Raw genomic sequence first — 25,431 nt, forward strand, 5'->3', positions numbered from 1 at the left:
ATAGCTGTGACTGAGAAGGATCAGCTATAAAACACACAGGTTTCAATTCCTGTCTGTGTACTTGTGTGCAGTTATTCTCCCTGTGTCCACATGACTTTTTCCTTATAGAACTCCTGTCACATTCCAAAGACGTGTGTTGGAATTAACTGACAACTACAAACTGTCCCACAGGGTACGTGTGATGGCTTAGTGTTCTGTCCCCAACTGTCTCTAGAGCTGCACCTGATGCTAATGAGATTAGGACCCAATTCCTCTGACCTCCAACTGGATTAATCTGATTCAATAATGGATGGATGATTGTTTTATCCTGATACTATGTTATAATTGTATTTGCCCTGACTGATTGATTAATTTATTTATTCATCTATAGCATAATTGATTGATTAACTGACCAAGAATGGTCTCTTGAAACTGCTTCTCCTACCCTCTGTCATGAATGATTTCAGGGGAAAAGCCATGGAGGCCGTCTTTTCCTCATGTTACATTATGTTTAACTTTTCAGCTCAGCCCATTTTCTCACAAAACACTGGCCTAAAAGAACACCTGACTAACAACTCTGTCATCTGCTGTTTTGACAAACACTGGCCCACTTCCAGCCATTTTAATTATTTTCTCTCAGGGTTCTTAAAAACACGTGGTAGGAGCACAGAGGAAACATTAAGGTTAAATGGCTTTGTTAAAAGTATAAAGGCTTGATTGAAGCACTAGGTATTTGTTGTTTTTATTGTACTGTATACAGAAATGCAATTTAAATAATGAAACAGACAAGCAGACAATCAATCAAAATGAAAACTGAAGGCGAACCTGAAAAGTGAAACTATCAAAGCAGCATCCCAAAGCTGCAGGAGAAGAGTCGGCTCAGACTACTGAGAGTGTGGGACAGTGGAATAGTGGGATAATAGTTTCACCAGTGTGCTGTTTTAAAAAACAGGTGGAGATCCTGCCTTGATAGACTGGCAGACAAGCAGGCGGCCAGGCTGTGTAAACTCAAGGCCAGGCGGAGAGCCAGACAGAAAAATCTGAAGTTTTTTTTTCCCACAGATTTTTCTGCTGTGCTTTCTTTCAAAGCAGAGGAAGTTGGTTATAAACTATTGCAAAGGTTGGGACTTTTTTTTTTACCTATCATCATAATTATTTGTATTTTTCTTTATTTAAACCTATTTTCAAGTGGGTTGTTGCTACTTGATATGTAGTATAATACGGTATAATGTTTATCTACTCTTTACTTCTCACACAACATGGCTGAAAAATGATTCTGTGGGCTGCAGTTTTGGTCAAACAGCTTGGGGCTGTTTTCTTTTTTACTTTAAACCAGTGAAAGTCAGCCTGTGTCAGCTTTCTTGTAAAATCGGAAACTGTCTGGTCTTAAATATGTTGGTTAATAATGCTGATGTACAAATTAACCATAGAATATCAGACAAGAGGTGCTTCAAAATGAAGATAATTCTCGATAAAGCATGTCTGACAAATCCTGAGATCTTAAGTTTCTCTGTTATTCTAACATTAGATAACTTGATTCGTTATTGTTCGGGTTGATATAAACCAAATATTTGCTTTTAAAATGAACTTGTTTTAAATGTTTGAAATGTTTCTTTATTTTATGACATGAGAAGTGTAACAAGGTGCATTTATATTTATTTTTAGTCCATCAACTTAATCAGTAACCTCGCTCCACTCCATGGTTCATGGTTATATAGCGTGTCATCCTGCCAACACTGGGTGCAAAGCAGGACCCAAACCTGGACAGGTGCCATCCCGTCACATGACACATCCCATTTAGATTTGTCAGTCGCTAATTCTGCTGCTTTATAAGATTTGTCAGTTCAAAGTGATGATTATAACAGGCAACTTTCACTTTGCATGTAATTCCGTAAAACTAATGCTAAAATTAATTTTGCAGGCAATTTTGCAATACAAGAGTCACTGAAGATTTTTTAAGAGTGTTTAAAGATTTTTGGCATTGAAAAACAAGTGAAATTGCTTGGTAAAGAATCACTCACACTCCTGTGTTTACTTGTGTTGTTTTATGCAGCTGCGTAAAACACTGAATGCGTACCACAACAGTAAAGTCAATTCTGTTTATACTTGTTGTTCACATTGCCACAAATAAAAGTGGAATATGTTTTTTAAAAATATCACATGCTGCTTATGTTCCATACTATAATACACTAAAACACACCATCATACTTCACAGGAAAATTCAGTCTATGGAAATTCGCTGCTGCCAAAACCAACTCCACAGCAGTAGCTACCAACCATCTTGTCCTAGTTGAGGATATGCACACTTCCAGCAATTTTTTTTTCTCACTAGAATTTTTTTTAATGCTAAATGACAGGGAGACACATGCAGATTTATTGCACATAAATGTGTGAACGGCACAAATTTTGCTGGAAGCAAAATTCAATTTATTATCCAAAGCAAAACCTGGAGTTTGCCTGCAGATTCAATTTCATGCAATTCATTTCACTCATTACTATTACTGTGTTTCTTGCTGTTTTTCTGCTTTATTAACTTATAATATTTTTTTTCTCTGTTATATATCTGTTTCTTATATCAGGGCATCACTGTTATTGCTAAGAACATTCAGAAAGTATTCAGACTCCTTCACTTTCACCACCCTTTATTGTACTGTAGACTTGATTTTAAAATAATAAAGTTGACATTTTTTTCCATTCAGTCTACACTCAATAATCCATAATAACAAAGTAAAAAAAACTTTTTAAAAACGTTTTGCAAATTTATTAAAAATCAGAAACTGAGATTTCTTTCTGTGGCCCTCCGAAAATGTGGTCAGGTACATCCTGTTTGCTTTAATTTTCCGTGAGATGTGTCTAGAACGTGACTGGAGTCCACCTGTGGCAAAATGAATTGATTAGATCTGGTTTAGAAAGGGTCCACACAACTCTGTATATAAGGTCCCAGCATTCACACTGCATGTTGGGACAAAAACCAAGCCAAGACGTCTGAGGGACTCTCTGCAGGCCTCCACAATCAAACTGCGGTGTGACATAGATCACAGCAAGGGGATAAAAAATTTTTGAGTGTTCTCAGGGGCACTGTGACCTCGATAATTGTGAAATGGAAGAAGTTTGGAACCTCCAGAACACTTCCTAGAGTTGGCCATCTGGCGACACTGAGTAACTGGGCAAGAAGAGTCTTGGTCAGTGAGGTGACCAAGAACCCAATGATTAGTCTAACAAGGAAGTCCTCTGCTAAGATGGAGAAGTTTTTCAGAAGAATGATCATGTCAGCAGCACTGCGTCAATCGGACATGTGTGGAAAGCTTATTTGATGGAAGCCACTCTTGAGTAAAAAGCACATGATATCCCACTTTCAATTTGTCAAACACCATTTAAAGGACACTGGTTTTACTAGACAAAAAATGAACTCATTGGGCAGATCTGTAGCACAAGCACTAGTTCTAGTAAAGACCAGGCACTGCTCCATCCATCCATCCATTTTACAACCTGCTGAATCCGAACACAGGGTCACGGGGGTCTGCTGGAGCCAATCCCAGCCAACACAGGGCACAAGGCAGGAACCAATCCCGGGCAGGGTGCCAACCCACCGCAGCAGGCACTGCTCCTCGTTTGCCTAATACCATTCCAATAATGACGCTTATAATGGTCACAACATCATGCTATGGAGATAATTATCAGTTGCAGTGGCAGGGAGACTGGTCAGAATTCAATTAATGCAGCCAAATACAGAGAGGTCCATGGAAAAAAAAAACCTTCTCAAGAGTGCACATAACTTCAGACTGGGGTGTCAGTTCACCTTTGAGGATGACAATAACCTGAGCCATACTGCCAAGACAACACTGCAGTGACTTTGTGACAAGTCTCTAGTCCTAGAGTGGTCCAGCCAAAGCCCATGCTTAAACCATGTGGAAAATCTGTGGAGAGATCTGAAGATGGCAGTTCACAGACAGTTCCCAGCCAACCTAACAGAGACTGAGAGGATCTTCCAGGAAAATGAGATTTATATGTCAGAGAACTGGCTAGATTTGAGAAATGACCAGGAGAATAGGTGAATAACAGAAAAAGGGTCAAAACCAGTAAATCAAAGATACAAGCATCAAACCGAAAACAACAGGCAACAATCATGGTCAAAAATACAGTGCAAAGAAGTCATAATCAGGAAAAGAAATACTGAAAACTTTTACGAAGAACAATTGAAAAAGGGTTTTGTATCCACAGCTTGGATAAGGAAATAAATTTCTAGATGACCTTTTATTCCCTGAAGGTCACAACCTCAGAGGGCATGCCATTAGCCATGTGTGAAGCAGTTCTGATGACGGGAATAAAACATAGCTGAATCATAAGAAATATAAAATGGCAGTCCTAATGGTTCGGAAAATTTTTTATGTGATTAGAATTTCCAAAATAAAAGTAATAATCATAGTCAAGAGCCTAAAGAAAACTACAACAAATGTTTGATTTCAGAAATCCATGTAACAAGCATATAAAACATAAAAACAAAAACCAAAACCCTAGCAAGGATAAATGGCCCAAATGCAGGTGTCCAAAGCTTGTACAGAAAATCGGAAGCTGTACTTGCTGCTAAAGGGGCTTATACAAAGTACTGAATCAAGGTTCTGAATGCTTATATGAAAAGAGATTTCACTGTTTAATTTTTAAAACATTTTTCAGACCTTTCTGAAAACGTTTTCACTTTGTCATTATGAGTTATTGAGTGCAGACTGATGGGCAAAAAAGACAAATGTATCCATTTTAAATCTACAACTCAATAAAGTCTAAATACTTTCTGAATCCACTGTATAGGCTAATATAATATATAGCAGCGGGGACCTCCATTGACCTTCCATCAAATAAATGAACACAAGTCATGAAATGAATAGACACTTTGTGAAAAGAAAGACAATTGAAATGGCAAGAAGGCAAGAAAAATGTCAGGATTCTGAGTTTTGATATCAATAGACTTTGACTTTTGGCTTATCTCAACTACAAAAAGTTTTCCCAGTAGATTAAGCACTGTCTGATTATATATCTGCTCTTGGTTCATGAATTCATATCCCTGTCTTTTTTCTTTACTACTGGTACATGCTATGTTTTATGGACAGATGCTCTCGATAATCGTACATTCATGTAGACAAAGTGATGGGGTCATTTTCTTGCAGTGGGGATACAGCCGTGTTTGCAATCCATCTACCCCACTTTCAGATATATCTGACATACCTTCTACACATACAGTAATCCCTCCTCCATCATGGGGGTTGCGTTCCAGAGCCACCCGCGAAATAAGAAAATCCGCGAAGTAGAAACCATACGTTTATATGGTTATTTTTATATTGTCATGCTTGGGTCACAGATTTGCGTAGAAACACAGGAGGTTGTAGAGAGACAGGAACGTTATTCAAACACTGCAAACAAACATTTGTCTCTTTTTCAAAAGTTTAAACTGTGCTCCATGACAAGACAGAGATGACAGTTCTGTCTCACAATTAAAAGAATGCAAACATATCTTCCTCTTCAAAGGAGTGCGTGTCAGGAGCACAGAATGTCACATCCATCCATCCATCCATTTTCCAACCCGCTGAATCCAAACAGGGTCACGGGGGTCCGCTGGAGCCAATCCCAGCCAACACAGGGCACAAGGCAGGGAACCAATCCCAGGCAGGGTGCCAACCCACCGCAGGACACACACAAACACACCCACACACCAAGCACACACTAGGGCCAATTTAGAATCGCCAATCCACCTAACCTGCATGTCTTTGGATTGTGGGAGGAAACCGGAGCGCCCGGAGGAAACCCACGCAGACACGGGGAGAACATGCAAACTCCACGCAGGGAGGACCCGGGAATCGAACCCAGGTCCCCAGGTCTCCCAACTGCGAGGCAGCAGCGCTACCCACTACGCCACCGTGCCGCCCAGAATGTCACATAGATAGAGAAAACAATCTCTAGCAAACAAATCAATAGGGCTGTTTGGCTTTTAAGTATGCGAAGCACCGCGGCACAAAGCTGTTGAAGGCGGCAGCTCACACCCCCTCCGTCAGGAGCAGGGAGAGAGAGAGATAGAGAGAGACAGAGTTTGTTTTTCAGTCAAAAATCAATACGTGCCCTTCGAGCTTTTAAGTATGCGAAGCACTGTGCAGCATGTCGTTTCAGGAAGCAGCTGCACAAAAGATAGCAACGTGAAGATAATCTTTCAGCATTTTTAGACGAGCGTCCGTATCGTCTAGGTGTTTGAACAGCCCCCCTGCTCAATCCCCATACGTCAGGATCAGAGAAAGCGCAAGAGAGAGAGAAAAGTAAGCAATCTAGCTTCTCAGCCATCTGCCAATAGCGTCCCTTGTATGAAATCAACTGGGCAAACCAACTGAGGAAGCATGTACCAGAAATTAAAAGACCCATTGTCCACAGAAATCCGCGAACCAGCAAAAAATCCGCGATATATATTTAAATATGCTTACTTATAAAATCTGCGATGGAGTGAAGCCACGAAAGGTGAAGCGCGATATAGCGAGGGATCACTGTATTTATGTTTAACCTGCTTGGTGCTAAACCCAACCGTGACTTGGAACTCTGTGTACCTATGGTTAAACCAGAGTTAGCCTCAGGGTGATATATAATGATACGCTTTATAGTGTTAAGTCCAAATAACTCTCGGGACAGTATTCTGTTGGCATTTAATGGATGAAATAACACCATACTGCAAAAGAACATGAATATTTCTGTATTTTATCCCACTTTATGGTAACTCGAAAGTAACTCATCAGCAAACATAATTAGTGGGGCAGAGCCTTCAACAAAAAGACGACAAATGAAAAGCTGTGAAGGCAGTTTTAGCACAAATAGAAGCTCCACCATTGCTTGAATCGAGCGTTAGTGAAGACATTGTGGATTGGTCATAAGATGACATGGGTAGAGAAACTGAAGCATATGACACTGTACAACCAAACTGACAAGAAATCCCCAAGGAATTCTGTCACATGAAGTCTCATTGTGGTGTAACAGTAGCGGTGCGAGAAAAAGGCAAAATGATTGGGTTCAAGTGTAAGAATAAGAAAGATGTTAGCCCTTTAGCACCGTTCACAGTGTAGCAACTGTCGCTCCTGTCAGGGGAAATGTGGTAGCCTACAATAACACAAGGGGTGCATCGATTATGCTGATCGGGCACTGAAATTCTACCCTGTTGTATGCAAGCAACAGAAAAAATATAAGGCAAGTGCACAAAGAAACACACTTCTACTGTTCTGATTGCAACATTGGGCCGTGCATTGGTGACTGTTTCAAAACATGTCACAGAATGGACTTGTATTAAATCTGCATCAGTATAGCAGGAAACACTAGATATACATTTTTTACTGTATTTTGGTATATAAATATTTCTGTTACAAGCAATAACATTTTTTATGTTGTTGAAAAATTCAGCGTTTCCAGGTGGTAAGCAAGCTATAGTCACCTTTAGTACTGACATTTCTGGTCATCATCATTATTTTTAAGATTAGACTTCAGCAATATCAATAACTTTTATTGTTAATACTTTCACATTTTTTACCATGGTGGCTACCTGGCACATGTATCCCAACTAATCTGTGACACTCTCTACAGTTCAGAGTAATTACTTTGAAATAAGTTTTTGTGACATTCAAAAATCTTTTCTCATACCTTTTGGAAAGTTGATTTTGAGAAATTAGTGGTAGCCCAATGTACATTTATCCATGCCTGCTGCATTCAGGCTTACTTAATTAAAAATCAGATTTAATCTAATCCTGGACTGGGCACATGGCCCACTTTTATACAGACCTACATTCACATTTATGGGGCTACTTTAGAGTCACCAATCAGCTTATCTTCCTTGTCTATGAATGTGCAAGCAAAGCCCAGTTATTCAGAATTGAAAACCTACACTGACAAGTAGGGAACATGAAAATCCCGCACTGAATATTCTGAGTACCTCAAAACATGCTTTTTTGAAATTTAAAAATTTTCAGTGTTATTGCAATGAGCCTCAGTCTTGAGTGACGCTGAATGTTATTGTTATTACAATGGTATAGTGAAAATTATTCTTGATAGACATTTGTTTATACTCTGTTCCTGGTTATTATCTGCTGGGATTAATTAAGGATTTTTTTCTACTATTATTCTGAACATTGATGGTGAGGGATCTTAAAAGCTTATTATTAGGGAAACCATTCCATGTGCTTGTTTCTGCACCTTTACACAGTAAACTCCATCCCAAGTAGAGTGCTCTGATTCTCTTGTTTATGTGCAATTTTTACAACTGGTGCTCTGGCAGGTTAAGTGACTCACTCAGGATCACAAAGTGAGTCAGAAGCACTGATTATGCCAGTAACCTTGTGGTTTAAACTCCAGTGCCACAGCCATAAGGTTGCACTGCCTATTTCTGTTTTCTTATTTTCTCCATTCTTCCCTTTTTATTATCTGCTTTGATTGAGCAAGAGTGTTATCAGTTCTTATCAGTCTCACTTGAATGGGCCAGTAGGTACCTACCAACCTCCTGTTAGGTTTAGGAGGATTACTAGCAACAATCTAATGACTGATAACAATACCCACACACTCTAGCTAGGTGTTTACAGAAGAACAAATGACGGCACTATCATTTTGATTATTGTACTTTGATATCTTAACATAAATAACTAACATCATCATTTTATAGACTTATGCTAACCCAAGGTTAAACTTAAAATGATGTTTATTTCAGAAGAGCATTCATTTCTCAGCATGATAATTAATATATTGTTTACCAATGTTGCCATACAGATCCAGGATTCCCGTGATCACATCCTGACCCATTCATTATTCTGTGTGTTTTCATGTTCTTCCTACATCTATGTGAGTTTGTGATCCTCCAAAAATACGTGTGTTAGCGTCATTAAGAACTCTAAATTAGTCCAAGATAAGGGAGTATACCTTGCTAAACACTTCTCATTGCAATTCCTGCTGCTTCAAAACATCTCAAACAAGGGATGCAGGGCCCTAAATACAACCCAAAGCTATAACTGCCCTCTACACAGCTCTAAATTCATTGATTATGCCTTGCCCTTGGCAGCCCAGCCCCAAACTTTAAAGGCAGCTTTTCAGTCTGCACAGGTCCATAAAATGGGGAAAAGTATTTAAAAGACCAAATGTCCACACAAAGAGGAGACTAAAACCATTAAACCAAAGCAAACTAATCAAAGTTTCTTCATATTTAAAGATTTATTAAAATAATACTAAAGGATTGTAGAAACACCAAAGGCAGGAACAAAAATACAGCAAAAGTAGGTTTTGCCAGAACTTAAAATGAACAAACCCTAATTTATCTGGGTCAAAGGCCATGAATTTAAAAACAGAAACAGCAAACATAACCCACAAGAGAGGGAAAAATCAAATGCTGAAGCTGCTTTGTTAAGTGTAGGTTCTCTTAAAAACCACTGAGGGGTGGTCTCCCAGTTGTACAGTCAAGTGGTTCCACCCCATAAGCTCTACACAAAGAAAACTAAGCAGAAAGCGTGAACAACATATGCACACATAGAACAATGTAGAAATAATAAACAATACAATATTAAATAATGGTGGAACAGTGGTGCTGTGATAGTGCTGCTGCCTCACAGGAAGAAGATCAGGGCTCATGTCCAGGTCCTTCCCGTGTCTTTATGGATTTCCTCTGCAGTTTCCTCCCACTGCCAAAGGCATACCGGTCAGGTGGTCTGGATTTAATGGGGTAGAAAATGACATGAAAATATTAAATAAGTAAAATAGAAAGAATGAACCAAAAACAGAATTAATAACAATACATAAGGTAAAAGACAAAATAAACAAAATAGACATACTTGAGCCAGGGATGTGAACCTGGCTGGAACATAATACTTGTGCTTCATGAAGGGATGGTTCTTGCCTTCTGCCTGTTGCTGCCAGATAGATTGGGGGAACACAGAATCTTAAACATAGATCTTAGATTTAGGGAGGTTATGAAATTGATGGAGTCATTTATCCATTCATATGTTACATTATCACACAAAATCACTCCTGGAACCAATCCTGTGGATGATAGCAATTCACTTCAGGACACATTCACTCATGCAGATTAAGTTTAGAGACACAAATTTATTTAACATGAGCATCTTTATGATGTTGGAGGAAACCGGAAAGTGTTGAGAAGAATCACTTGGAAATAAGGAAAACATGCTAATATTGCAGAGAGAGAGATCTACAATGGGAACTGAACACAAGAATAACATTAACATTTCTTTAATATATACTTGGAAATCCACTCTTGATGTTAATGCACCTCATTCATTAAATCGCTGACAATAAAGCCTTGGTAGCACTCAAAAAGTCTTTTTTTTATCAATGTGGAATTCAATTAGTCTTTAATTGTACAATGATGAAATTTTAAAGTATGGACAAGCTTTGTTTTCAAGTTTAGTTTGTTGATCTCAGAAGCTGAGTGTTGATGGATCTCATAAGCATTCAAATCAAATCAAACTTTTTTTGTCACATACAACTATGCACAGTACAATATGTAGTGAAATGTTTAGCTATGTTGTGACAATGAATGAAGAAGTCTAATAGCCTGTTTAAGATATTCACATGCTTCACATACTTCAATGTAATGTATTCTTACCTCCATGTTTTCCAGGAACTATTTATAGTAGTACAACAGAAAAAAGGACAATGTGTGCCACCTTGATATATACATACTGGAAAAACAATATATTAAAAGAACAATCATGCTTTTGTCAGTATGAATGATATTGAATATCTTTATGACTTGTGGATAAAGATGGTCTCAGTGCTAATGATTCTGAAGTGTACGCCAAAACAGAATTCAAGATTTTATTTAAGCCTGGATTTTGTGGAATTCAAATGTATTCTGATTTTTTGCAGTGTATTCTTTTGAATCAGGGTGTTTAATCGATTTGCGTACCCTTCCTGAATTTTAGTATTGTACTTTCTCATTCTTGCTTCAATTCAAACAAGTGCAGCATTGTCAAATTAAATAATCAGTTTTCCTGAAGATTAACACTTCTCAGGTTAATTTTGCTTGTGATTTAATACCTTAACTTAGACACTGTCTGTTCATGCTGTTGACATGTTGTTTTTCCAAGCCAAATTTTGCCGTTAACCCTTGTACCCTGGATAATTTTCTTACATCCTGTTCTGCAATAAAATGTGTAATTCAAGCATGTAAACCTCATGCCATCTGTAGGAATAGACTAATAGTTGATTGGATTATTAGTGAGTGTGACAAGGCACTATAGAAATGTAAATGTTAAATGCACCATTGACCTTGACCCACTTATGACTCCAGCACGAGGGAAACTCAGAACTTGTGAATCATGGCCCCTTGTTTTTCTAGACAGCTCAGCAGGGCAGAAAAACTGGAAGCCTTCCACCCACATCCAATTGCGTTTATCAGCTGTTTATTGGAAAGTGTAGATATTTTTAATCATAGTAACTTGCAGATTTCCAAACAGTACTTGTCTCTTCCAGCTGCACCTCATTCTTTCCAGCCGTTAGCTAGTTAAATCGTAGGAAGCCAAACTACCTCCAGATGTGTATTTCAATGAAGGGAATGGGGCGATGAGATGTCTCTCCAGTTAAAACAAAGTTTCAAATTTAACGTGGTTCCAGTAAGGCAGAGCTTAATAACCTTCTTTGGCCTATTAGCTGATGACAAGAAAACTACTGAAGTGATCTTCAGACACAGACAGGGGGAGAGAAAGAGAGACAGAGACATGCCTGTGACAGAAAGAAGCAATTCAACAGTACGCCTGAGGTCGGCAACTAAAAAAAAAAATGTTTGGTGGTTGATGAATGACACAGTAAATAAACACATTTCATCTTGCATTGAAAAATAAAATGTACATAATTGAATTATTTGCTCTATTTACATTTGTTTTATTTATAGCACAGTACACTACAGATGTCAAAATATACAAGGATTTAAGAGAGAAATGATTCTGTTATAAATACTTTACCAAAGCTGTGGTTCATAATTCAGTTTACAGTCTCCAGAAAATAATTGATGACAACCATAATACAATTAAATGTATCTTTTAATTAGCAATAGCAAAAAACAATCTTCTGCAACATTTTATATGTAACATGTAAATTCTCTTGATCTCAGTGAATACTTGAATACCTGGAAATGTATTTTTTCCATTACGAAAAAGTTAAAAAGGACATCCTAAACGGTTCCCAGTGAATCCAGCCTGCCAGAGCTGCACTAACCACTGCAGCACATGTAAGTCTAACTAACAATGATAGCCAAAGACTTAAAATGATGAATTAAAATTTTTAAACTGCACATATTTTATAATACAGGGTAAGTCAAAATTATGTTAGTACTAGTGGTACTGCTATGTATATAATTATATACAATTTTTCGGGACAATTTATGTGCCACATATGTTTGGGGAGAGAGTGTCGACTTTGTTGAGAAGTTTACTTACCTGGGCAGTGACATTCATGTCTCTGGTGACTCTTCCTATGAAGTCAGTAGATAGATTGGGAGGGCATGGGGGGTCATGAGGTCGCTGGAAAGGTGTGTGTGGCGCTCCTGATATCTATGCAAAACGACGAAGGTCCAAGACTTTAGAGTCCTGGTGCTTCCTGTCTTGCTATATGGTTGCGAGACATGGACACTGTCCAGTGACCTGAGACGAAGACTGGACTCCTTTGGTACTGTGTCTCTCCAGAAATTCCATGGGTACCATTGGTTTGACTTTGTGTCGAATGAGCAGTTGCTCATGGAGTCCCGAATGAGGCACATTACCTGCATTGTGAGGGAGCATCAGTTACGGCACTATGGTCATGTGGCACTTTTCTCTAAAGGGTGATCCGGCTCGTAAGATCCTCATTGTTGGGGACCTGAGTGGCTGGACAAGACCAAGGGGTCGCCCACATAACACCTGGCTGTGGCAGATAGAGGGTCATTTCCGGAGGGTGGGACTGGACCGCATGTCTGCCTGGGGGGCTGCAAACCGGGATCCTGAGTTGTTTCGTTGTGTAGTGGGTGCGGCAACGCACTGTACCAGTGCATGCTACCCAACTTGACTTGATATGGTACATGTGTTGAATGTGACGTCGAACAGGTTGCGATATTCCTGTAAATCATTTTGCATTGTATGTTAATAACAAATATATGTATAAATATTGTCACGCACGTGCATCTGAGGGTCACCTTCCGGGCTTATCTGAGGTAAGCACTAGTACTCTGGGACACCAGGGGACACAATCACTAACTCCTGTATTTTTCTTATCACCCACAGCTCCGAGAAGACTCCCATTGATGGCTACTGACCCTGCCTCTTCGAGTCTGGGAGCTATGAAAGCAGCTGCTCCTGAGAAGTCGTGTCTTATTGAGGGGATAAGAAGACCTCCGTACAGAGCTCTTATCCTGTAAAAAGACCACTTTCCAGAGGCTATCACTGTGATGCCAACAGCTAAAGCCTTAGCAGTTGTTAACTCTGTGCTTTCACACATCTATCTTTTTCAGTTTTCTTTTTATTTCAAGTAAATGGGGTTGCCTGGTTGGCACCCTAAACTTCAATTTGAGTCCATTCCTTCCCTCAACCAATGAAAATATTTTATATTTTGCTTATTTTATATTATTATTAATTATTAATACTTATAACTAAAGAAGTAGTGCTAACCTCATTGACAGCAGAAAGGAGGAGTTCTAAAAGGGAAAAACTAGCTAATATTTAACTACAGAATGAAAAACATCAAGAAACTATTTTGTCTTATTACATTATTCTATGTCATGTCTTTTTGTAATCCACTTAATCCAGACCAGGGCCACGAGGGGTGGTGGAGCCTATCCCAGTTGTCATAGGGCACAAGGCAGGAACAAACCCAAATACATACTAGGGCCAGTTTAGCAATTTAGTTAAACACCACCCTTTGATTTTCCTTTGTGTTGCACTGCACTTCCACTCCTGATTAAGCCTCATCCAACAGCCCCTGCAGAAGCACAAGTCTTTTTTTATATTACAGTAGATAGAAGCAGCTTGCAATATTGACCTGGTAAGTAATGTTAAGCTTGGATACCCAGGTTCAAACTTATGGGTTCCAAAGTAGTCAATCTTATCTTTATGGTGCTAGAGAGCCACAATAAAAAATTTGCTCCATATCGGTCAAAGGGTGTAGGATTGTAATGCTGCTCTGAGCCAGCAGGTGGCACTGGCATGCAAACTGTAGCACACAGGAAAAAAACTAAAAAAATGGGATCCCCAGGATGAACATTTTGGGTTCAAAGGTAGTCTGTCTTGTCTGTATGGTTGTAGACAGCAACTATGCAAAACTTGGTCCAGACTGGGTGTAGGATTGTACACATTTTAATGATAACATTTGGACAAATATTCTACATTATATTATATCAGTAATGGCACAGTGCACGATAACGTACAGTGAATATACTTGACTTGAACATTCTAGTTTTCATCATCTTTCTCTGTATGTTTAGCTTTTGTTTGCTCAGAGGTTGATGCACTTGCTGCTTCGTGAGCAGCTCTTCTTTTCTCCACCCTAGCGGCCCGCTTCTTCTCTTCTTTCGTCGGCATCTTTTCACGTTGAAACTGATTAAGTCAGCTGGCCGTTGCCAAGAGTTGATTCTACAATAAAATTAAATTAAAAATATAAAGAGGAATAACCTTGGAGGTCAATCATCTCCCCAAAAGCGAATAGTAGACGTCACGTAGTATATGTGTACCAAATTTCAGGTCAATAGGTCAAACGGTTTGCGAGCTACAGGTGATTTAATATCATGGACAGACAAACGAACAGTCATGGTAGCATATTATATTATATTATATTATATTATATTATATTATATTATATTATATTATATTATATTATATTATATTATATTATATTATATTATAGCTCGGTAGCGCTGCTGCCTCGCAGTTAGGAGACCTGGGTTCACTTCCCGGGTCCTCCCTGCATGTTCTCCCCGTGTCTGCGTGGGTTTCCTGCGGGCGCTCCGGTTTCCTCCCACAGTCCAAAGACATGCAGGTTAGGTGGATTGGCGATCCTAAATTGTCCCTAGTGTGAGCTTGGTGTGTGTGTGTGTGTGTGTGTGTGTGCACCCTGCCTGGGATTTGTTTCCTACCTTGCATCCTGTGTTGGCTGGGTTTGGCTCCAGCAGACCCCCATGACTCTGTAGTTAGGATATAGCGGGTTGGATAATGGATGGATGGATATTATAGCTCCTCACTTGGATTAAGCAGGTTTGAGAATTTTATGCTTTGCTTTATTATACATTTATCAAATGTCTGAACCCTCTTAATCTAATTATAAGGGTGGGAAGGGTTGGACCCCATCCAAAGTAATTCAGATTTTGGGTGGGGGATAGAAGCCCAAAGAGGGCAATGCACTGGTAAACTAATCCCAAATATAATACTTTATTTTGCTTCCTTGTAACTCACCCCATTCTTATCTCAATAAACAAACCCTTAGAAATATCATATTAAAAGTTTTTATCCATACTTTTACTAAATACTTCAATAAATTTCAAAAAAAGTAAAAAAAAATTCTGCTCTAAAACACAAACAAATAGGAGGTATTAAGAACATTATATTATACTAGCTGTGTAAGCCCATGCTGTAAAAAGCACGGGGTCCTAGAAACTATTGAAATCATCAGAAAAAAAAAAGAAATGTCGAGATGTCAGGCAATTGAAAGCTTCTTCAGAGGCTTCATTTTGCTGACGTGCTGGCCTTGCTTGCGTATCCTCGGAGGTGGAGACCTTACCCCAATTCCACCTCTCACTTCCGGGCCAGACAGTCACACACACTTCCATGCATAGATGTTTATATATTATATTATATTATTTTATATTATATTATATTATATTATATTATATTATATTATATTATATTATATTATATTATATTATATTATATTATATTATTTGCGGCATGGTGGCGCAGTGGGTAGCGCTGCTGCCTCGCAGTTGGAAGATCTGGGGACCTGGGTTCGCTTCCCAGGTCCTCCCTGCGTGGAGTTTGCATGTTCTCCCCGTGTCTGCGTGGGTTTCCTCCGGGCGCTCCGGCTTCCTCCCACAGTCCAAAGACATGCAGGTTAGGTGGATTGGCGATTCAAAATTGGCCCTATTGTGTGCTTGGTGTGTGGGTGTGGGTGTGTTTGTGTGTGTCCTGCGGTGGGTTGGCACCCTGCCCAGGATTGGTTCCGGCCTTGTGCCCTGTGTTGGCTGGGATTGGCTCCAGCAGACCCCCGTGACCCTGTGTTTGGATTCAGCGGGTTGGAAAATGGATGGATGGATATTATATTATATTATATTATATTATATTATATTATATTATATTATATTATATTATATTTTCACACTCATCATTCCCAAGACCTGAGTACATAATTTGGCAACATTCACAACTTTGAATTGTACTTGTAAAGCACATTGAGATGATGTTTGCTACAGAAAAGTGAAATACAGTGTAATATAAAGGTTTTTATTTTATTTATTTTATTCACACCTGTGTCTATCATGAGATTTTGCTACGTTTGCATACTGCCTTTAGAAGAAACTATTAATAGTAACAGTCTTATTAAATCAGGAGTTAGCATGTGACCAATGGATCTTTTAAATGATTTCACCTTTAGTTGTCCATTTTATCAATCTGAATATTTTATGTAGTCTCTGGTTGCTCAAATATGTTAACCATGACTTGTTCCTTGTCCACATTGCAGGCAGTGTGGCCTTCTTCCGGTTCACTCTGTAACCCTGAGCTGGACAGTTTACTTGGCTGGTGTCCAGTTGTTAAAAATGTGCATGTCAACAGTTAGAATGCATTCTCAAGAAAAGATGTCTGCCAAAAATGTAGCAATAATACTCTGAAGTCAATGGACTATAAATTGTTCGTTTTACAACAACTTATTTCTTCTTAAACAATTGGCTTTAAGGAGGGGACACAAGTGTCAGTGGCATAGAATGAGCACACAGCCATTCTTTTTCATTTTAACTTGTGCCAACAAACAGTACATAAAACCAAAGGGCACATTTGCAGTTCTTTTTTCTTTTTTTAAGCATGTGCTGGTAAGGCCAGGATTCTATCCATCAAGTAGGATTCACTACCAGGAAAAAATGTCATGTCAGTTGACCACATATTACTGCAAGGGGAAGGTGAAGGAGGTGTTGGTATTTGAAGGACTTCACAAATTTAATTCTACCTGTAGGACAGGCACCTTTCCTTGTCATTATGAGACTCTCTAAATCTGCACTCTTGACTGCTGATTCACTTTTAAAAGAGGTAACTAAACAGCCAGACCAGCTACGTTCAGATATTATAATGATTAGGACCATATTAATGGCTGGGAGGGAGTATAAGTAGGGAGTATTGCTATCCCGAGAAAGGCACATTAAAAACACCTCTTTCCCAGATGAATTGCGCTTTAGCTTTATCGAATGTAGCGGCAGCTTGGAAAGGGGAGAAGCAGAAACTAACTGTATTTTAAACTTCTCAAAAGTCCAATTTTGATGGTAATAAAAGCTTTGAACTGACTGTAACATAATGGGTAGCATCACATCACAGTTTCTTTAGTTTTCCTTCAACTAAATGTTCATATTCAGATTTAAAGCAATGAATTTCATACTTGCAGTTCTTCAACAGATTGGTGACAGTACAACTGTAAAGTACCTACAGTCGACAGCGAATGCAGCGACATACATTAAACACAACATTGCGTTACGATAAAGAAGCACTCAGCATAAGTGTCTGTTGAGTAGCCTTATGAGCTGCTGATGAAAACTATCCCTGAAGTTAGTGGTGTGACTGTTAATGGTATTTGCATTTTTAGCTTTTTTTTTACTCTTAATTCTATTTTTCTTCCAGTTAGGAGACTTGCAGTCAGGCTGAGAGATACAGTAACTATGGACCAACCCAGTGGAAGTGAGTGATCTCTGATATGGCCTAACGTATTCTTTAGGGTTGGTTTCTGTCTGCAACTCGGTGCTGTCTGGACTGACTTCATCTCTTTGTGGCCCTGTACTGGGTAAATTAGGTAACAAAAAGAGGATGTTGATTTTAAGGAGTAACAATTGTAAGGTGCTATATAACTAAGAAGAGGCTGCCAAGGACAAGTTGGAACAACAAAGGATAAACTCTAGTATGAAGCTTCCCACACTGGTGGAGGTAAAATAACTTGACATGCCAGTGAGGGAAGGCAGGAATCATTAGATAGCAGAAGAGCTGGTCAAGGTTGGTACCCCAAAAGGAAAATGGGCAGGAAAGTCAATGTATAATCGGTGGAGAAAGAAAGGCAGTTTGGCTGCTGGGAAGGAGTCTAAGAGAATTAATTAATTAATGACAATAGATTGGTCAGCATAGCAGGTGTCAAACAAACAAAAGAGAGAGGCCATTGTGGCTGGCTAGAGGCTTGGGCACGCAAGGGTTGGGTTGCCCATTTATAGGTGTCTTGGGGTATTACATGATTATTCAATTTTGGCTAAAATACAATTGCAGGCACCTCTTCAACTACTTTATTCATCTTCTCTAATTTGGTTTCCAAACTGATATTAATGACATAAGCACACACACACTGTCTTGTATTTATACAAATTCTATATCGTATCCATGCACTTTCTACCACTTATCCAAATCTGGGTTGTGGGGACAGTGGTCTAAGCAAAGATGGCCAGACATTCCTTTTCTTTTCAGCATCCTCCAGCTCCTCCAGAGGGCAATCAAGGCTTTCCCAGTGCAGCTGGGAGATACAGTATAATATCTCTAGCGTTTCCTGGGTCTTCTCCTGGTTGGACATTCCCAAACCACCTCTAAGTGGAGGCATTCAAGAGGCAACCTAATTAGATGCCTGAACCACCTCAGCTGGCTCCTTTCAATGTGGAGCTCTACTTTGAGATCGTCCTGGACTCCTCGCCCTACTCATATCTCTAAGGCTGAGCCCAGACACCCTTACGAAGGAAGCTCATTTCCAATGCTTGTGATCATGATCTAGTTTTTTTGGTTTCTACCCAAAACTCATGGCCACAGGAGAAAGTTGGAACATAGATCGACTGGTAAATTGAGAGCTTTACCTTTTGACTCTGCTCTCTCTTCACCACCACTGACCATTACAATGACTACACAACATAACTAGTCACTGCTTCTGTCCACCTGTTGATCTCTCTATCCTTTCTTTCCTTACTTTTTAACAAGGCCCCAAAATGCTTAAATTCCTCCACTTGAGACAAAACCTCCTCCACCAGCTGTCAAGAGGACACTCCACTCTTTTACGGCTAAGAACTATTTTCATTTCACACTCAGCCACAAGCTGCCAAAGTGTGCACCTAAGACCACAACATCAAATGAAGCCATATAGGACCACATCATCTTCAAAAAGCAGAAATGCACTCCTCATATCATGAATCTGAACATTGTATGCCTCTGTACTGAGTCGAGAAATTCTGTCAAAAAGTTATGAAGAGGATCAATGATGAAAGGCAACCCTGGTGGACTCCGACACCCACTGGCAAGAAGTCTGACTTACTGCCAGCAATGCCAACCAAGCTCTCACTCTGAATAGCCTGTACCACCAGCTCCCAACCCCCCCACAGGACACACTGAGGAACACAGTTGTATACCTTTTCCAAGTCCACAAAACACATTTAGACTGCTAGTTCAGTGTTCTGCAACAGGAACAAAATCTGCAATGTTCATCCTGAATCCAAGGTTTGACCACCAGATGGACCCTCCTTTTTACCATACTGGCATATACAGTACCTACCTAAGGAGGCTAAGTAACGTGATCCCCCTAAAGTTGGAAAACACCCTCCAGCCCTCATTCTACATATTTCTTTGTGTTAATTTGTATTTTAAGGTGAACATGACAGCAAACACAATTGTATTTTATATTTTTTAACTCAAGAGAAGCAATCTTCTTATAAAGTGGCCAGAGGCCCAGATTGGTGGGTATGCTTACTCAATATTAATATCTGAACCTTACATGCACACACACACCCACACACACAACTGTACATGCACGAATATTACGGGAAGTGTTGTCCAGCTAAGAAAACATAATTGTAAAAGAAAAAACTTGAGAAAATGAAGAAAACCTCTTAAATGGCTTAAGGTGGTTTTCTGCTCTGAACATCTGGACTAGTGTGGGAGGGAAGGAGAAGACTGTTATGGGGCGTATTCGAGTGTTTTTGGACATGGTCATGGGACGTTCTGTTAAACTAGCCTGTTAGAAACCAGGCCTGCAGGCACAGCACTGCCAGAGTTGTTAAATTCCCTGTGGTTGGGAGAGGAGGTGCGCTGGACTGAAGCACAACATGTTCACTGATTAGTAAGCAGCCAGAGGGAAACAAAAGCTGAAAGGTTTGTCCCAGATTTGTGTGTGTGTGAAAAGGCATTAAGTGCAGTCGGAAGCAGCTTTTCAAAAGTGTCTACAGGTCAGGGGAGCACTCGATGTAACAGTTTGTGGACTCCGAATGAGGCTTGCTTTATAATGAAAGTGGCAACATAATATTATTAAGCCATATGTCTTCTCTGTGTCCGCTTCTATGTATCTACCTGTTTATTAATAATTTAAACAATCGGGAGGCATTATTTATTTATTTTAAATATTTCTGGAAAAGCACTTTGCATCTCTGGGCCTGTATTAAGTTGCAGTATTTATTGTTAATGTTTTCCTTTTAGTTTCTAATTGACCTTTTTGAAATTTGTGCGTATGAAAAGTTGTTGGCAGAGCAGACTTCTAGAGGTTCAAGTGAAGTCTGCCAGTTCACCCCTTTTTTCCAGTTACTGTCACATGATCTTGCCTTGGCACCACAGGCACAACACAGAGAAATTAACCCAGGGTGGGCTACCATGTCACTGAAGTCTACAGATTCTCACCCATTGGAGCAAATTCAGAGACACTGCTTGACCTGGAAACTGGAATTCCTGTCAAAACTCACATGAACACATCAGGACAAAAGGCATATCGACCTCAAATGAAATGAAGCTTAAAAGGTACAAGACAAGAGACAAGAGAAAAAGAGTTGGGGCTCCAGCAGGACACCCTGTTTAATGTTTGGTATAGAAATGGTGGAAAAAAAATTTAAATCATCAGTTCACAATCAGGGATCTTTGAGATTTTTACGTTTCAGACTAGGAGCTTCTTTTTTATTCAAAACAGGTCCGACGATGAATGCTGGCTTCCAGCGTTTCTGGTCATTAATTATGAGATAGAGCTGAAGGTGTGAGGCCTGCAGTATTTTGGCAAGAAGTGGCCTCTCATCCACTCTAGGGGAATCAGAAATTATGTTAATGATGGAGCAGCATTTCCTTTCACCTGCTGGAACCCGGACATCTACCTGTGAGACACTCCCCAGGCTCGTGTGAGTGTCACTGGTCAGGCAGCAATGAGGCTCAATGTAAATGTGCAGCGGAAGCAGAATTGCTAACAAAAGTTTACTTTTTCTGTTCCAGAGTTAAAAAGGTAAAAGGTGTGAACCTACTGCAGATGGGATGTTGTCCTTCAAAGAAAGTACAGTCTGTTTTTTCAGGTCAGGGTTACAGAGGCTGGAGCCAATCCTGCCAGCATGGGGTGCAATAGATGAGATGTTGCTCCTTCACAAGGGATCCAAGAATTATTGTCCATCCCTTCAGCTCAGGGTCACAGCAGTGAGTGAAAGGTAGAAGCCAGCCCTTAATAAGAAGCATGACAATATTATACATCCGTCAAGTGTAGCAGGAACTGGAACTTGTCCCGGTAAAATTAGATGCAAACCAAACCTGAATGAGATGCCCGTGATTAAAGATGATTGAACCGAAAACTAAAATATTCTGAAACACTTAGAAAATGTAAGTTTAAGTATGATAAAAAAAGACCAAGAACACTGTATTATCATTTTCTTAATCCATTTAATCCAATAGCGCAGCATTAGACACAAAGCAGGAACATGCCACTCTGGGCATATTTTGGGCACATATCTAAAAACACTCATCCCAAATCAATATGGACTCATCCAAGAAAGTCAATTAACGTGTTTGGATTGGGAGGATTTCAGGGAGAAAACCCTCAAAGACAAAGGGAGAAGGTGCTTTGTCATTATGGACAATAAATCAGTTGGAAATGAAGTTCAGGTACTTGTAGCTGTGAGACAGCAGTTTCAACCGCTACCCCACCATGCTTCCCCTTCACTAATATTTCATTACAAAAATCAAGATGTATTTAAAAAAACGTACTTAAAAATAGAGATTTAGCATCCTGGATTTAATTCTCACACCTCATTCTGGCTCGAAACTACATAGGATAGATAAATTGGTGACTCTAGATGTAAGTGTGGCTATTTGCAAGAGTGGAAGGGAATTATGCTCAGGGTTGGTACCCCTGATGCTGTGAGGGCAGGCTCCTGCCCCCTATTTCCCTGAACTGCATTAATTATGTTAGAGAAATCTCTCTATTATAAAAAAAATCTTGGAAGGAGACGAGACACGATTTTCTCAGAGAGACACTTTCACGTCCCGCGAGACAAGTCTTTGTGCAAAGAGATTTAACCACTCCTGGGGCCGGAAATAAAAGACAGAGTATAAAGAATTCAAAAACATTGGCGCGGTACACATGCAGAGCAGGTTAGAGGTAATGGAAGTATGAAAATTCAAAAGTCTCAAAAAATGCTAGTAAAGATCGCATTAGTGCAAAAAAATGGAAATTATTACTCTGCGAAATAACAGAACAACGGAAAGAGATTGAATATATTGTTCGGATTTAAACTTTAAGTCGGAGACTTGTAGATCGTCTAATTCGTGTTGCCATCAGGGAAAAGTAGTGTTTCTTCCCAATGAAGAGGCCTATCCGCGAGAATTAAAAGTTTTCAAAAATGTTGGAGCAGTACACATGCAGAGCAGGTTAGAGATAATGGAAGTACAAAAATTCAAAAGCCTCAAAAAAAACAAATGGAAATTATTACTCTGTGAAATAACGGAACAGCGAAAAGAGATCAAATATATTGTTGGGATTTAAACTTTAAACTTGTAGATCGTCTAATTCATGCTGCCATCAGGGAAAAAAAAGTAGTCCCAATGAAGAGGCGTATCCGCAAGAATTAAAAGATTTGTTGTTTGGTGAACGTGAAATCCCACTAGAGAAAATTTCAAGCCCTGTGAGACGAGCTTATGCAAAGAGATTTGGAAAAGTCCGGCCCACATCTAAAACATTTGCAACAGTGCACACAGTTCAATCATTTCTCATTTGTGTGAATGCCATTGTCAGACATATTTCTTGTAGTGAGAAAGAAACAATATTCACTCACGGGCAGTGAGATATTGACAAAAAAGGTTAAAGCAAAAAGAGATTGAATATATGAATATAGATGATATGACATAAGTATGTAGATATTGTTTGGCTTTAAACTTTAAGTTGGTGACTTTTAGATCATCCAATTCATGTTCCCATCAGGGAAAAGTAGTGTTTCTTCCCAATGAAGAGGCCTATCCGCGAGAATTAAAAGCTTTGTTGTTTGGTGAAAGTGAAATCCACATATGCGAGCGACAGAGACGCGAGTTTGCTGGTGCGAAGCACAGGTTAAACGGGGTGCTGGTGGTGGATTGGGGGTTGGTGAGTGAAGCGAGCAAGGGGCAAAGCCCCTTGGTATTGTGTTATAAATGAAATGGTTGCTGATTAAAATATATTAAAGGACTACACATGCCTAATGTCCAATTAAGATAATGAAACTAACATTGGAGACCTTGCAGCTACAGAATCCTGTCTTCACACCTCACCTCTTGGATTTTCCACAAGGATTCCATGTTAATTGTCAGCTCTGAACCATTTGTCTTTGACTGAGTATGCCTTGTAATGGATGGGTGCCCTATTCTGACTTGGCTTCTGCCTTGTGCCCAAAGGTGCTTATTTTCTTATAATAATTGAAAATCAGTAAATGTTACCAGATATAAACTTTCTAAATTGCATCAATTATGATATTAATAAGTTTTTCCTCAAAATATCTACTTCCACATCATTTAGGGTCAGTTCTTCATTGCACCTGATTCTCATGGGGTATTCTTAGGCTGTTGCTGCCTTGAACTGTAGTATGCAAGTTTGAAAATGGATGGATGGTGTTGTTGCCTGAAAATATTTTTCATTTAAGCCAATCTGATAGATGAAGAAGTTTCCGGCAGTTTCTTTTAATTGTGTGTTTCAGACTGCTTTCCTATTGTGCAATTGTACTTTCTTTCCTAGTACACAGATGTAGGAGTTATCCTTTACTCTGAGACGGATAGATAGACAGAAAGCGTACTTCCTAATGCAGGGTAATGTTTATGCAATCCATCTTCTTTAGGACAACTGCTTTTAAAGAGAGGGCCAGGACGCAAATTAATTCCCGGTAAACCTATTTGAAAACATTAACAGGCTGCCTGAGGTCTGAGTAATTGGCCCAGTGGCCTAACCTCCTTGTCTAGCGTTCAGCCTGAGTGCATAGAGACTCGACGGAGCCAGACTGCAGTAGGTGAGTGGTGGGAGGGCGGGCAGGAGTCTTTATTGAACTGTTGAGGGGGGCAGTGGTGGTGGCTGTTAAGATTATTAAAGCATTTGCATTGGTTTTTAGGCATTCATATCTAATAGATAATACATAAACTTTGGTCCCAGGGTGATTGCACATACTTCAGGATAAAGGAAACAGAAATCTCCTTAAAAAAAAAAAAGCGGTCTGTTTCAATTGTAAGCACTGTGTGCTAAACTTGTAAGATTTTACAAGCACACTAATGAGGGTTGAAAGCTTATAGTGCAAAATCCAGGAATACTACGGTAGGTCCTAATAAAGCAAATTACCAAAGTATGATTGTCAGACAATGTATTGAAAAAATAACTTACAAGGATGCTAGTAATAAAGTACAGTTCAATATGCTGTAATTTACTTAATTATGACAATATAAATGTCTTTATAAAACTATGCCATTCTTGACTGCTGAAATTACAGAACCTCAAACATTCAGCATACTGTGGAAATTCCCGCTGTCTTTTTAGAGTTTGCAAATTCTCTCCACGTCCTTGTGGATATTCCACTGGGTGCTCCAGTTTTCCAGCTCCAAAGACTTGCAGGTCAGATTAATCATTTGTTCAAACCTGACCCTGTGTGGTGTGTGTATGGGCACACGTGGGCCCTGTAATGAGCTGGCACTGTGTCCAGAGCTGCTTCATGCCTTGCACCCAAGGACAAGCTTTGACATTTTGGATCTGAGTATGCTGTATTATGTTATACTAGCCAACCTGCGGCGCAGCATACGCCGCATAATCACACCGTTTTTTTAATGATTTTTAAGCACAGGGAAAAAAAATGAACATTTGAAAAATCCGTAATTTAATAAACCACCAAGAAAGGTAACATTGCAACAATGCACGCTATGAACCAACATACAATCATCGTTCAGTATGCATTGCCTGCTCATGTGCCCACCCCCAACTCCTTACCTAAGTCGCTTTCGTCTATGTACAGTCCAC

At 39.5% G+C, this 25,431-nt stretch overlaps 1 long non-coding RNA gene across 1 annotated transcript; it reads left to right on the top strand.

Annotated features, from left to right (window-relative positions):
• The first annotated feature begins 790 nt into the window (after positions 1-790).
• On the top strand, positions 791-13,531 carry LOC114658562 (uncharacterized). Its single transcript, XR_003717414.2, has 2 exons — positions 791-1,099; positions 13,251-13,531. It is a non-coding gene; the product is annotated as an uncharacterized LOC114658562 (long non-coding RNA).
• Positions 13,532-25,431: the final 11,900 nt, after the last annotated feature.

Source organism: Erpetoichthys calabaricus, chromosome 10, assembly GCF_900747795.2.
Source record: "Erpetoichthys calabaricus chromosome 10, fErpCal1.3, whole genome shotgun sequence".
Classification (NCBI taxonomy): domain Eukaryota; kingdom Metazoa; phylum Chordata; class Cladistia; order Polypteriformes; family Polypteridae; genus Erpetoichthys; species Erpetoichthys calabaricus.